This window comes from Mirounga leonina, unplaced genomic scaffold (assembly GCF_011800145.1).
Source record: "Mirounga leonina isolate KUSES-001 unplaced genomic scaffold, KU_Mleo_1.0 Mir_151, whole genome shotgun sequence".
In the NCBI taxonomy this organism is placed as follows: domain Eukaryota; kingdom Metazoa; phylum Chordata; class Mammalia; order Carnivora; family Phocidae; genus Mirounga; species Mirounga leonina.
Window position 1 is genome coordinate 60,394,129 of NW_023270377.1, and position 16,306 is coordinate 60,410,434.

The 16,306-nt window shown below is 37.4% G+C and overlaps 1 protein-coding gene and 1 pseudogene across 1 annotated transcript in view; one reads left to right on the forward strand and one right to left on the reverse strand.

Moving 5' to 3' along the window:
- Nucleotides 1–16,306, reverse strand: part of MYO3B (myosin IIIB) — a 394,690-nt gene that overhangs the window by 146,418 nt on the left and 231,966 nt on the right. The window lies entirely within an intron of this gene.
- Nucleotides 2,835–3,389, forward strand: LOC118012343 (annotated as a pseudogene).

The window sequence follows — 16,306 nt, forward strand, 5'->3', positions numbered from 1 at the left end:
TTGTGGACACATTTTTAAACCACGACAAAGAAGCTCTCTAGAACACTAAATCTTTGTTTTACTGGTGTAGAAAACTGTTCTTGGTGAGATGAAATGACTTGTTCAAGATGACAAGAAGTGAAAGGCTAAGATTATTTAAGTCTCTGAACCTCCATCTCATTGATTAAAAACAAACAAACAAACAAACAAAAAACTGACATGAATCCAGCTAATAAAGTTTAGTTTTTGATGTAAGGGGGAGAAACAAAAAAGAAAAGATTGATAAATTTGCCTACATAAAAATAAAAATTTTCTACTTAAAAAAATTGAAAATTTGGGAAGACTTGGTCTTTTTTAGTTTTATTGTCTATTTAGATACATTGGTTTTTTCACATTAAAATCATGCTCTCTACAGAAAGTCCCCAGCAAAAGCTATTGCTTGGAATGTAGGTGTATCCCCACCAAATTAATGGTGGTGAATTTCTTAGGCTGATCTCCAAAGCCTGTATAAACTATTTAATTTGAAGAATAGTATCTTTGAAGGGCACCCGGGTGGCTCAGTTGGTTAAGCAGCTGCCTTCGGCTCAGGTCATGATCCCGGGGTCCTGGGATGGAGCCCTGCATTGGGCTCCCTGCTCAGCAGGGAGTCTGCTTCTCTCTCTCCCCCAGCCCCTCCCCCCTGCTCATGCGCTCTCTCTAGCTCTCCTCTCTCTCAAATAAATAAATAAAATCTTTAAAAAAAAAAAAAGAAAAGTACCTTTGAGGCAAAATGGTGCTTTTATTTTTCCTCATTTCTCCTTTCTTATGCTCTTCAGTGCAGGTTGACAAAGTCTTTGGTAAGACAGAGTAAAGAAACAAAGACTATTAAATACACCAAAGTTGTCTTTTGAGACCTGGTCCATGTCAGCAAGTGGAAGGCTTTTTGATCTTATTTGTGTTCCACTCAGAAAACTGTGAGAGACTTATGTCTAAGAAATCATAATGGCCAAACACTGTCGTTCCAGGGTGGAGCCAGGAACAAAGCCTATAAAATCCTCCAAGAATTTCTAGGCTTCCCTCAGAGAGAGCAGGACCCTGAAGAGAGGGAAGAAAGGCAGAAAAGACTGAGGGGACTATAAAGAAGGAGTGAGATGGAAAGTGTCCCTAGACTTCATTCAAGACGGGCTCTGGGTCTACTGAAAGAAACCTTAACTGCAAAAGAAAAGAAATATAGAAATTTTGGAACTTTTGCATGTTCCTGATCAGCTTCCAGTGAGGTTATTGTTTTTCCTGTAAAGAGCTAGACTTGAACTCTTCCAGGAGCAATGTGGGCAAAACTGAGGGATTACATCTGACCAGTTGTATTTCAACGCCTACCACCATGTGTTGGGAGACACCAAGGCAGCTAGAGCATATAGGACAGAGTACCAGCAGAGAGCTACAAAGAACCCTGAACATCTGCGGAAGGCCTCTTGGGTATTCAGCAGAGTACTGATCGGCACATGCATGGGAGGAAACTACCCAAGGCTGTGGAAAGAACCATCTAAGAAGATTAAAGGAACTAGTGCCTGATGCTCATAGAGGGCTGGGAATAATGTGTTTCTACCAGCCAGACTGATTAAAATCATAATTCATAGGACATTGGATAGAGTACTCAGAAGTGTCTTGCTTCAGTAGTGAGGAAATATTAGCCCTAAACATGGCTCTGCTTTTACCTAACGGATCTTAAAAACAAGATCCAAAAGGATGAAACTGTTTCCAATACAGGTATACCTCAGAGATACTTATGGGTTCAGTTCCAGATTACTGCAATAGATCAACTATTTTAATTAGGTAAGTCAAATGAACTTTTTGGTTTCCTGGTTCATATGAAAGTTATAGATCACTATTCTGTGGTCTACTAAATGTGCAATAGCATTATGTCTAAACAAAGTACATACTTTAAAATACTTTATTGCTAAAAAATGTTAACCATCATCTAAACATTCAACAAGTTGTGATTACTGATCACAGATTACTATAACAAATATAATAATAATAATAGAAAAGTTTGAAATACCGTGAGAATTACCAAAATGTGACACGGTGACACAGAGTGAGCAAATACTGTTAGAATGGCGCCAATGGACTTAAACTTGAGGAAGGGTTGCCATAAACCTTCAATTTGTAAGAATCTGTGAAGCACAATAAAGCAAAGTGCAATAAAACAAAGTATGCCTGTAATTTAACTTTATCCTAGAACAAAGCACAAAGATATTTATAGGGATACAAAAATATCCAGCACACAAAAAGATAAAACTGACAACGCCAGCATCCAGTCAGAGATTATCAGGCATGCAGGAAAATACGACCCATAATGAGGAGAACGTCAACTAACTGAAATGGATCCAGAAGTAACACAGATAATAAAATTAACAGAGAACAATATTAAAACACTTATTTGAACTGTATTCCATATGTTCAAGAAGTTAAATGGAGACAAAGAGATACAAAAAAGACCCAACCAGACTTTTTGGAAATGAAAACTACAATGTCTGAGACATATATATATATATATATATATATTTTTTTTTTTTGTATATATACATATATATACACACACGCACACACAGAATAGAATTGGCAGAATTGAGATACTGAGGAAAAAAAAGATTAGTAAACTTGAAAACATGACAATAGAAACTATACAAAATGAAATACAGAAGAAAAAAAAAATTAAAAAATAAAAAGAGAGCCGGGGCAGCGGCGGTGGCGGCGGCGGCAGGACCGCCTTGGCGCCGTGAGCAGCAACCCGGAGGGAGCGCAAGGCTTGGGGCGACACGGGCTGTGGGGGCCCGGTGACAGCTGAGAGTACTAGCTTGTGACAAGTCTGCACCATGCGTGAGTATAAGCTAGTTGTTCTTGGCTCAGGAGGCGCTGGAAAATCTGCTGTGACTGTATAGTTTGGTCAAGGAATTTTTGTTGAAAAATATGATCCTATGATAGAAGACGCTTAGAGAAAGCAAGTTGAAGTAGATGGACAACAGTGTATGCTTGAAATGTTGGATACTGCAGGAACTGAACAATTTACCGCAGTGAGAGATTTATACATGAAAAATGGACAAGGCTTTGCATTAGTTTATTCCATCACAGCACAGTCCACATTTAATGATTTACAAGATCTGAGAGAGCAGATTCTTCAAGTTAAAGACACTGATGATGTTCCTGTGATTCTGGTTGGTATATAAGTGTGACTTGGAAGATGAAAGAGTTGTAGGAAAGGAACAAGGTCAAAATCTAGCAAGACAATGAACAACTGTGCATTCTTAGAATCTTCTGCAAAATCAAAAATAAACGTTAATGAGATCTTTTATGACCTAGTGTGGCAAATTAACAGAAAAACTCCAGCGCCTGGGAAGGCCTGCAAAAAGTCAACATGTCAGCTGCTTTAATATATTAAATACATTGTAGCTCTTAGCCAGGTCTGAAGAGCTGTTGCCCAGTTCAATCTCGCCAACATTCCAAATTTGTTAACCCTACCAACATCTTAAATGGACTTTCTGTGGTGGGACCCTTTAGGAGGCAGATGAAAGCTACTACATCAGTTTGCGCATTTTAATCACTTTCCAGTATCACAAGAGAGATGTTAACTTATATAATAGTCCTAGAGTATGCAGCTGGTAAAACCAGAGGCTACAATCCAGTATTATTGCTAAGAGACGTTTTTCATCCACCTATGTTGTACATGCATGAAAATGGTGTACTGTATACTTTAACATGCCCCATACTTTGTATTGGGGAGTACAATAATGTAAATCCTAAAAGCACCACTATTTTAGCATAATAAAGTCCAAAGAGCTCCTATATAGACTACTCCAGATAACTTTGCTTCTTTGATACTTGTAGTTTATTGTAATTTTTAAAAATAAATTCAAGGTCATTATCATTGTATTGTACAAATAAGCGCTTTGATTGACACAGCTATAAAGTTTTTTTAAATTAAAAAAAAATCTGTGGAGACAGTGATCTTGTCTTTAAAATATAATAGTCCTGGGTGCCTGGGTGGCTCAGTTGGTTAAGCGACTGCCTTCGGCTCAGGTCATGATCCTGGAGTCCCGGGATCAAGTCCCGCATTGGGCTCCCTGCTCAGCAGGGAGTCTGCTTCTCCCTCTGACCCTCCCCGCTCTCATGCTCTCTCTATCTCATTCTCTCTCTCAAATAAATAAATAAAATCTTAAAAAAAAAAATAAATAAAATATAATAGTCCTTTCAGTATAATGTCTTAGATTAAAAATATTGCTTTTAATATCTGTTGGGCAGGAAATGTCCAGACTTGTCAAATCTTCTATTATGTTTCCTTTTTTGTTTACATAGGGAGCAATGTTTATAGCTGTGTGTACAGTGGGGGTCTACAACAAGAAGTGTATATTTTCAAACAATTTTTTAATGATTTAACAATTTTTGTAAATCATTTTCAGGCTTCTGCAGCTGTAGATTCTCACTGTGAATCCCTTGCTTGCTCATGCGTAAGTGTATTTGCAATACCAAATATACAGGTTTAGTATTTCTGCCTGTTAGTGGTTGTTTCACAGGTGTAATGTTTTGGTTGAGATGTTAAATTGTGGAAGAGTACTGTGGATGTGAATGTGGCAAGTAATTTTAATCATGTGTGATTGGTCACAAGGCCTAAGTTGTAGTAACTATTGCTGTTTTATTTAACAATGTCTTGTTGCTTTGTATGCATTAACCGTTTGGGTGTAAAGATTGTGTGTCTTAAATACTGTGAGTCACAGTATTTAAATTAACCAACCTAATGTTACAAGTACTCTGAGGTAGCCAAGTGTAAACTGAAAGCCTTAATTAAAGTGGTGCAATTTTGTATAACTTAGCACCAGTAGTTCAATAAATTTGGATTGCCATGCAAAAAAATAAATAAAAAAAAAACATAAAACACGCATTAGTGAACTGCTGGACAACTTCAAGTGGCCTCAATACATGAAATTAGAGTCCCTGAAGAGGGGAAGAAAGAAGGGTACAGAGAAAATATTTGAAGAAATTATGGTTAAAATTTTTCCAAATTTGATAACAACTACAAACTAACAGATCTAAGTCCAAGCACACAAACAAAAAAACTTGGAGGAAACTACACCAAAGGATTCATAATCAAATTACTCAAGAACAGTCATAAAGAGAAAATCTTAAAAGCAACCAAAGAAAAAAGATGAGTTACATATAGAGGAACAAAGATAAATATGACATTAGAATCCTCAACAGAAACAATGCAAGTGAGAAGGCAATGGAGCAAAATCTTTAAAGAATTAAAAGAGAAAGAATTCTATACTCAGTGAAAATATTTTTCAAAAACAAAGGCAAAATAAAGAATTTTTTCAGACATACAAAGCTGAAAGAAGTCATCACCAGATGATCTGAATTATAAGAAATTTATTTTTTAAAGATTTTATTTATTTTTACTTTAGATAGAGAATGTCCGTATGCAGGGGGACGAGGAGAGGGAGAAAGAGAAAATCTCAAGCAGACCCCTTGCTGTGTGTGGAGCCTGACACAGGGCTCCACGCAGAGCTTGACCTCATGACCCTGAGATCATGACCTGAGCTGGAACCAAGGGTCGGCCGTTTAACCAACTGAGCCACCCAGGCACCCTGTAAGAAATGTTAAATGAAGTCCTTTATGAAGAAGGAAAATAACACCAGATGGAAATATGGATCTACTTTAAAAAATGAAGAATACCAGAAAATAACTATGTTGTTAAATATTGAAGAAATTCTTTATTATTTAAATCTTTTAAAAATATACTTAACTGTTGAAACAAAATTAACAACAATGTATTATGATGTTTATAACATATAGATAAGTGAAACGTGTGACAATGTAACATAAATAGCATAAACATAACAATAAAGGCCAGGAGGAAGGAAATGGAAGTAAACTACTGTAAGATTCTAATACTATTTGTGAAGTGATATAATACTGCTTGAAGGTAGGTTAGCATAAGTTGAAGATGTATACTGTAAATCATAAAGCAAGCCCCAAAATAAGAAAAGAGCTATAGCTAATAGGTCAACAAAGAAGATAAAATGAAATCATATAAAACACTCAAAAATCCAAAAGAATTAGAAGAAGAAGGGGGCGTCTGGCTGGCTCAGTTGGTGGAATGTGCAACATTTAATCTTGGGGTCGTAAGTTCAAGCCCCACACTGGGTGTGGAGCCTACTTAAAATAAAATAAAACAAAATAATTTTTTTTTAAAGATTTTATTTATTTATTTGAGAGAGAGAGAATGAGAGACAGAGAGCATGAGAGGGAGGAAGGTCAGACGGAGAAGGAGACCCCCTGCTGAGCAGGAAGCCCGATGTGGGACTCGATCCCAGGACTCCAGGATCATGACCTGAGCTGAAGGCAGTCGCTTAACCAACTGAGCCACCCAGGCGCCCTAAAACAAAATAATTTAAAAAAGAAGAAGAAGAAGAAGAAGAAGGAAACAAAGAACACATAAGACAAATGTGTTTGGGAAATGAATAACAAAATGATAGATTGGACCTAGCCAAACAAATCACGTTAAATATAAATGGTCAAAATACCCCAATTTAAAAGTGGAAATTATCAGACTGAATAAAAAAGCAAAGTGTAAACTATATGCTGCTTCCAAAAAATACACAAATATAAAGACACAAATAAGTTCAAAGTAAAAGAAAAAGATATGCCATGCTAACACTTAAATATTAAAACTATAGTAACTGACTATATTAATATCAACTGTTATATATATATTATGCAAATATATATATATACACGAATTATAACTATATAAACTGACTATATTAACATCAAAGTAGATTTCAGAGCAAAAAATATTACCAGGGATAAAGATATTTATTTCATAGTGATAAAAAGGTCAATCCATCAAAAGAACTTAGGAATCCTAAGCATTTTTGTACCTAATAACATGAAGCTAAAACTGATTTGCAAGGAGAAATATACAAATCCACAATTATCCTCAGAGAGTTCAATACCCCCTCCCCAATAATTACTAGAACAAGTAGGCAAAAAAATCATCAAGGATACAGAAGTCTTAAACAACAAACTTGACTGACTGGAAATTTCTAGAACATTCCAGCCAACAAAAACAGAATATATGTTCTTTCCAATTGCGAATAGAAATATTTACTACAATAGGACATATCTGGGCATAAAACATGACTTAATAAATTAAGTGTTCAAATCACACAAAGTATGTTCTCTGATCACATCAGAATTAAATTAAAAATCAACTATAGGAAGATCTCTGGAAAATCCCCAAGTATTTATGAACATACTTCTAAATATCCCATAGGTCAAAGAAGAAATTAAAAGAGAAATTAAGAAGTACTCTTGATCAAATGAAAGTGAAAACAATCTATTAAAACTTATGGGATACTGCTAAAGTAGTACTTAGAAAATTATACCACCAACACCTATAATAGAAAAAAAGAACATTCTCAGAGACATGAGCTCAGCTCATTAGAAAAAGAGTAAATTAAGCCCAAAGAAGCAGAAGAAAAGACACAATAAATAACAGAATGAAAAATCAATGAAGGAGAAAATAGACAAACAATGAATTAAACTAAAAGCAGTTCTTTGAGAAGGTTAAAACCGGTAAACTTCTGGCTATATATCAGGGGGGCAAAAGAAAAGAAAGAAGATACAAATTATATAATATCACATATTTTGTGATATTATATAGATTCTATAAATATTAAAGGGATAATAATGGACAACTTTATGTCATATTAACAAGCTAAAAGAAAAAAGCATGATCTTAAATGAGGAAAAGCATTTGACAAAATCAAACATCTAATCCTATTTTTAAAAGAAAAAAAAAAAAAACTTCTCAACAGAGAGAAAGAAAACCTCCTCAACCTCATATTAACAGCTCTATGAAAAACCTAACATATTTAATGGTGAATGACTGAACACTTATTCCCCAAAGATCAGGAAAAAGGCAAGGATGTCCACTCCTGTAACTTCCACATTGTACCAGAGATTCTAGCCAGTGCAAGAGGACCAGAGAGAGAAAGAAAAGGCATCTGTATTAAAAATGAATGGAACTGTCTTAATTTGAAGATGACACAATTGTCTATGTAGAAAATCCAATGGTATCTACAAAAAAACCTGTATCAGAACTAATAAGTGAGTTTAGCAAAGTTGTAAGATAAAAATCAATATACAGAAATTATTGTATTCCTACATACAATTAGAAATTGAAATTTTAAAAACATCATTTATAATGCATTACAAATGTGAAATAATAGGGATAAATCTGAGAATAAATGTGCAAGACCTGTACACTGAAAACTACAAAATATTGGCTAAGAAAAATTAAAGACAACCTAAGTAAATGGACGAAGATGTTATGCTTGTAAGTCAGAAAAATATTGTTAATATTTGAGTAAAGTGGACTACCTCCATAATGTGGGTGGGCCTCATCCAATCAGTTGAAAGCCTTACGAAGAATGACTGTGCTCCCCTGGGAAGGGAGGGATACTATCTCCAGACTGCCTTTGGACAAAAGACCACAACATCAATTCCTGCTGGAATTTCTAGCCTACCCGCCTGCCCTGCAGAGTCTGGACTTGCCAGCCCCCACAACTGCATGAGCCAATTCCTTAAAATAAGTCCCTTTCTTTCAGTGTACACACACACACACACACACACACACACACACCCACACCCACACCCTATTGATTCTATTTCTCTGGAAAACCCTGACTAATACACTACTGGTTCCCACACTGAGTAGAGACAGAGCCAACCTTGGCGACACATTTCCTATAATGGTGCAGGTTGTTCTTCAGTAACTTTCTTCCTAACATTTCTTCTCCCTTTGTCACTGAACTTTCCAAGTTTCCCACAGATGCTGGGGCTTTGGCACTGCACACTAAGGATCTAGGACCACCCAAATCTAGCTGTTCTTCCTCATGTTCACAAACAGATGTGCCCTGCCCTGTGTCAAAACTCGCCATGCCTAGGCATTCCCATAGGGCCATCTGTGGAAGGGACTGGCTTGCTCCTCTAACAAACACTTAGATCCTGAAGGGAACTTAGAGTCATCAATAAAAATTCTTGTTTTGTATTAAAGAGAAAGCCAGACAGAAGGAATTGGCTCAAGGTCACAGATTAGTAAGTGGAGGCCTGAGGCTTGCCCATGTCTTTTAACTCCAAGTCTAGGCTTCCTTACATTCGTAACCTGCATCTACCCTTAGCTCTTACTGTATACCTGGTAGTTTCTTTGACTTTCTAACAGGGACTTTTGATACTCTAGCACTTTTTAGCTCATTGGAATTTGTGTCTATAGCAATCTGAAATATTGGGCTTTTGACTTAGGAGAAGTGTTGATTTCCTACATCTGAATACCAGCTGTCAAGTGCTCCTTGACACATGTGTGGGGGATCCAAACAATATTCTATTTGGACTAGTGTATCAGTAAGGCATTGGTACTTCGGTGGAAAACTATGTACACCATCTTTAGCACACCCTTCTGGGTTATCAGATTCTAGCCCTGTTCATCTTCTGTGAGCTAGTTGGCAACTCTTCGTAAATTATAGGTAATTGATAGATACATAAATTCTATCCAGTCTGGTGATGATTTTACTTTCCACTGTGGAAAACCCAGTTTTGTTTCCGTTTGCAATTCACCTCAACATTCTTTTACTTCATTTAAGCTTGTGCTGTTTTAACTTATCCTTTGAACCAATGATAATATCTGCTTGATATCATATGAATAAAATAAATTCTTTAAATACATTCATCTTTATATCTGTATGTGAGTCATGATGTTACCTTCTGGAAATTATCTTTTAACAAGAGGAAGAAAGAAATACAAAAACCTAGGCTGTAGACATTTGACCCAAAGGAGCACAAACCCATGGGCAGGTTGAGGCAGGAAGTCATCACACTTAGGTAGACCCAATGCTACCAAACAATCCTAAAAGGTCTAGTGGCTCAGAAACACTGCCACTTTTCTATTTAAAAACCTCTGAAGTGGAAACATTGGTTAGTGTAATACGTTCATGTCAGAGTTTACTAAAAAACTCAAAATGTTTCCAAAGTGATCACACAGATATATACCTCACCAGTAGAGTCTAAGAGTCTTGTTGCTCTCTATTCATGCCAATCCAAGGAATTAACCGATTTACTCATTATTGCCAATAGGTATCAAATGATATTTAATTGTGGTTTTAATGTGTTTCCTTAATTACTAGTGAAGTTGAAATTTTCCTTTTGTTTTCACTGAAGTCCTCTGACAATAGACAATATATACAATGAATTTAATTTCTGTTTTCCTAACGATTACCCATACTCCTACAAGGGGAGAGGAGAGAGAGAGCAAGAGCTAAGAGTTAGCTATGTTAGACAAAAATTATATAAGCGTTGAAGACTGCTTACATTTTTGTAACACCTGACATTTAAAATTTGCACTTCTCACATTGGTCATTCTGTTCCTGCATTTTTACATTGTTTGGGAAGGATATGCATCTTTTAAAGATGCTTTTTAAATCTCAACCTATAATGAATGAGCCCTGCATTGACTCATCCTTCCAGTTTCAGTTTTATATTCAAAGGCTTGCGAAATATCTGTACTACTAAAAGATTTGCCATAGCCTTGAGTCAATAATGAGATTTTTTTTAAAGATTGTATATACAAACATTTTTATTCTTTTTCTAAAAACCTTAAGCAAATACTTTCCTTTAGGATGAGTCATTCATTCTGTATAGTTACACTCTCTAAATTAAATTGGCTTTTCATTCCCATTCTACTCATTTGTTCATTAAACAGAACTTTATTTAGGAGCAGCTAATGTGCCAAGGACTGTGGAAATAATGGAATGTCATGAGTGAGCAAGGTGGACAATTCTCCTGCCCTCACGAAACTTATATTCTAATCAGGGAGATAAATATTAAACAAGTACATAAGAGCATCATTGGGTAAGGATACATGCTATGAAGAATAGTAAGTCAGGATGGGGAAGGGGGGTTAATGGGTATATTTTGTAGTGTATTTTGGCAGGTAGCCTTTAGCAGCCAGGACAGTGAGGGAACATAAGCTGTGTCATATGAAGAACTGCTGAAGACGTTGGGGGCATTGAGCTTACACAAAAAGACTTAACTGGGTCTTACAAGAAAGGAAAGAAGTTGTCCTAGACCCTTGAGTCTCTGGCTGGGTCTAAAAATTAGATTGCCAAAGCCAGATTACCAGGAAAAAGCTGTGTAAAAAATTACACAGTCATGTAATAGAAGTTTTACACTACACAGGAACCTTCATAAGGAAATGAAGACCTGAAGAAATGGCTAAACCGGAGTATTTTAATGCTAGATTTGATGAAGAGTGGAGAGTCACAGAAAGAGGTGATAGGACAAAGATAGCAGTAAAGTGTGGTAAACTGGGGGAACTTAGCAAGACCTGGTCATGCGGATTCCTCTCTGTATCCATTGCCTTCAGAAATGAGGATGTTTCTTTCTTCCTGATAAAGGGAGGGCACCTCTCACATGAGGGTTATATGACCTGCTTCAGAGAAAGGACAGAAAATCCTTCCTGCTCATTTTATTTCTCAGATTCCTTCAGCTTGAAATAGTCAATAGGCCAAGGTGTCATATTTTGTGGAAGCGTGTCCCGAACCCCATTTTTCTCTTCAACTATGTCAGACCACCTGCATCAGATCTACTTGGAGATTTCATAAAAAATGTGGATTCCCAGGTCATACTCCAGACACGAAATCAGAAGCTCTACAGTTGGGGTCCAGGAATCTATATTTTAATAAGCTCCTATGGTGCTTTTGATGCACCACAGGGTTTGAGAACTGCTGACTTAGGGGAACATGGTAACTGACTGTTACCAAATAGAGATAGGAGCTGATTTGTTCTCTAAAGCCCAGAGTGTAGAACTGGGATGGATGCAGAGATGATGATTTTGGTCAAAGTTAGGAAGAACAAGGTTGTTATCAGACATCTAAAAACACAAAACAGGTTGTCTCCAGAGTCAGAGAGTGAATTCCTAGACCCTGGAACTGTTCAATGGGAAGTGGGGATGTGGACGGACAAGGTCAAGAATATTGCCAAAGAAATTCTAGTTTTAGCTAGGTACTTGAACTGGATGGCCCTTTAAGATTACTTCCAACAAAGATGCTACGTTGACTTGTCTCTTGGCCTAAAGAATTGCTTCTGTGATTTTAAAACTGATGTGTATCATCAACACTATACTGTTACTGTAGCAAGTCTCGGGTTATTATCACTGTATCTGGATGAATTGGAAGACTTAAAATTTCCCTAGGCATTCTGTTTGGGGCTCTTAGAATTTCAACTATGATCTCTTTCACAGGATATTCTCAACATACCTGAACAATGGCTGAGTAGTCTCCTGATCAGCAGTATCAGAATCACCTGGAAACCTGCACACATGCCCCCTACTAATCAAAAACTCTGCAGGTAAGGCTCAGCAATCTCTGTTTTAACAAGGCCTCAGGAGATTCTCACACATGAGAAAGTTGAAGAACCACTAACTTATTAGACAAACAGAATCCCAGGGAAGTGAAGCAACTTGCCTACAATGACACAATCCATCTGAGGAAAGAAACTGGCTATGTCTCTTCATGGTCCTTTCTCTTTGTTTCGACGAAATGACTTTCTGGAACACATCACTTTCCCCTAAAAGGTCAATTCACTGCAAAATCCACCCTAAAGAAATTCTCAACACAAGTTTAATATGTAAGATTGAGCATTGCTGGCAAACAACTGGACAAAATGCCAATATCCACCAATAGAAGAATGGCTACATGAATATTACCAATTTTAAAGAGGGAGTTAAAAAGGAATGCACTGGAGTTATGGAACAACATAGATTTATCTCTAATACATACTGTTAAATAGAAAAGGAAGTTGGCAAATGGTATAAAATATGTAATTCTAGTTAAGCTAAAAATGTAGGGTTTTTTTCTCTTTCTTGATCTCTCTCTTTCTTCCCCCTCTGTGTGTGTATGCACGTATGTGTGTATTCTGAAAGGCTAACACTACCAAGAATAACAGTAACTACGTAGGGAGGGGCCATGATGCAAGCAGGATACTGGGAAATGGAATTTGGGATGCAGAAAGAAAGACATTAGTCTTATATGTAATATTTAAAAATTTTACAGGAAAAGGTATTCACACATTATTTTTGCAATTAAAAGTTAATTTCAAACATTAAATAAAAATTTTTTAAATTTTAATTACAATGTGCCAAATCCTGGTCAAAGAATCATGTTATCTACTAATTTGATTACTATTACTTACATCTAAGTAGATACATCCCCAATCAGGCAGCAAAAAGTATCAACCCTTTTCTTATTTAAAAATATTCCTTGAGGGACCCCTCAATCAACATTAGTGACCACCCAGACTGTCTACTCAGATATCCAAAATACAGGGCAATTATCGGAACAATTCAACCCATACAAATAATTTTCTCTTAGGTTGATAATGGAGGGAACTGAGCTATTCTGGCTTGGATAATTTGATAATTACCCCCAATTGCCCATTTCCCGTTAGTGTGTATGAAAATCCAGTTTTAGTTTTTTAAGTTCTTTCTTGTATTTACCATAAGCCCCTTTATTTTAATTTTTTCCCTCCATGTTTGGCCTTCAGTAAAGACAGAACAGCTGGCCACCATCTGCTACAAAAAAAAGAAAACCATTATATCCATTATATTCTTAGGAAGACTCCTAAATTTGGGCCTTGGGATAAGAAGTCGCATTGATCTATGCTATTAAATTGTGGAAGTCCTGAGATTGTAAATTCCTTCTAATTCAATATTACTACAGCACTCAGCACACACAATAGGTGCTTAATAAATGTTTCTGATGTTGCTGCCCCCACCACATAAGCTTTAAATGGGAGGCCTTCCAAAGAAAAAAAAAAAGACAGTGGGAATTCAAGATTGAGCTGAGTTTATTCACAAATTTGTACTAGAAAGTTAAACTTTAAACTGATCTATTTATAACTAGTAATATTAATTTTTTTTTCAATTGAATTCTACAGACTGATTTCACAGTGAATATTTGGGCTGTATTCAGTTGTTTCATTTAAATATTTTGAAGATGGGCTTTGGAATCAGGTAGATCTTTTTTTTTAAGATTTTATTTCAGAGACAGAGAGCACAAGCACAAGCAGGGGGATGGGGCAGAGGGAGAAGCAGCCTCCCTGCTGAGAAGGGAGCCCGATGCAGGACTCGATCCCAGAACCCCAGGATCACAACCCCAGCTGAAGGTAGACATCCAACCAACTGAGCCACCCAGCTGCCTGGGAATCAGGTAGACTCTTATTTCATATCCTGACTCTACAACACATTATCTGTGTGATTTTGAGCCAGTTTCCTCATTTATAAAACTGAAATAATTTCATGTATTTGGGGGGCTATTACCAGTGTTAAATGAGGATGATGTCTTTTTTTTTATAAGCAGGATTTATTTTAGAGAGTGAGTGAGTGAGAGAGCATGTGGTGGGGGAGGGCAGAGGGAAAGGGAGAATCCCAAGCAGACTCCCTGCTGAGCGTGGATCCTGATGCACGGTTAGATCTCAGGACTCTGAGAACGTGACCTGAGCTGAAATCAAGAGTCAGACACTTAACTGACTGTGCCACCCAGACATCCCCAAGTGAGACGATGTTTGAAAGCACGAGGATGAAGCCTGCCATCAGCAGGTGGTTAATAAATACCCCTCTCTCCTGTCTTCCTTCCCTTTGACAAAAATGTTTTTTTCTCTTCCCCAACCCAAATGTATATGAAAAAGTGGCTAGCAGTCTTTCCTCCGAGTCATCTCTAAACCATGTTGCTCAGGGGTGGGCAGATATTTATTGTAAATTGAAAAGAACATGCTAGAAGGGGTATGAGGTCAACTGTGGGTCAGCTGATGGATTGGGCAGTGGTTTCCTAGGGCACCGTGTTGGGGAACTCCAGGGCCGCATCTGGGCTGTGAAGGCCATGTGTCTTGGCTGAGAAGCCAGGTCTGCAGCTGGGGCTAGAGAGAGACGTGGTGCTCATTTGCCATCTCTGTGCCAAGCTTCCTCACATTCTCCTTTCTCCTCTTCCACCCTCTCTCCTTTTCAATTCATTATTTTCCTTATTCTTGTTTGTTTTTGCTGTTTCATTGTTATCATTATCTAACATAACGTAGTCCCACTAAATTGTTTTAAGGAACCTCCAATCAGGGACATAGAGTTTTAATTCAGCCACTGATTTTCACAGAGTAAGCTGGGCAGCCAAGCCAAAGGTCCAGAGGGGTGGTCTTCGCAACTGCATCGATACTGTCCAACACTTCCATAACATCTTTCCTCTTGGTTTCCTTTGCTCTTTCTTCCTGCACTGTTGCCACAGCATTGGCCATTGCCCACTGTGTTTCTATGTCCTCCTGGGTTGTTTCCTATAACTGAATTAGCTCATGAATCTGCCCACAGTGCAGACATTCAAAAAATCAGGAAAGACAGCTTGTTATTATTACTGCCTCCACTCAGCACCTTTGGAGAAGAGTGGAAAAGAGATATTACCTCTTGTCTCAACTTCTCAAGTCACCACTACAAATTTCAGGCTGAATTTGCAGAGCTATCAACTACAGAAATGATTTTTCCAATACTTGAATAGTGAAAGATAGCTGTCAGCAATGTGGGCTCCAGGAGAAAGGCAGGACCTTAAAAGAATGGGTTTCAGGATTTGAATCATCTACAGCCTTAGACAAGTTGGGAAGAACCCACAGCCCAGGCAAGGCCAATATGAGCCCATTCTGCCCCCTAAGAATAGAGAGAGGGGGTCACTGCCTCTCTGAGAGACTGTTCACATGAGTCTGCAATATGTTTAATATGTTTACTCACAACATTGAAGCTGTTCCGTTATCTTCCTTACATATTCACATACTGTGTCCCCCACTACCATGCAAATCAATTTGCAGGGAATTGAAGATTCTGTCCACTTTGCTGCAAATCTACTAGTTTATCTGAATGGCACGCTAAGATCTATTTTATGTCAGGTTCTCACCTGTGTAGTTACAGGTAAAAACAAAAGAAATTCAGGAATGTCCTGTGAGAGACAAGGCATGGTATCACCATCCTAGCTCTTGGAGGATTTGTGCTTTCCTATTCACTGCTTAATACTCAGAGAAAAAAGTAGAAGCTTTATTCTTTGAAAATTGAAACTTGGATTTCAGCCTTTCTTGAGATGTCTGGATTCTTTTGTGAGTTGATTTTTCTCTCAATTCCTGTCCTATGAGCCAGTGCTAACCTTGGCTCTCTGTAAGGGAAAGTCAAGGACCCTGTCCTCAGGTGAAGTTTTCACAGTGATAACTGATGATA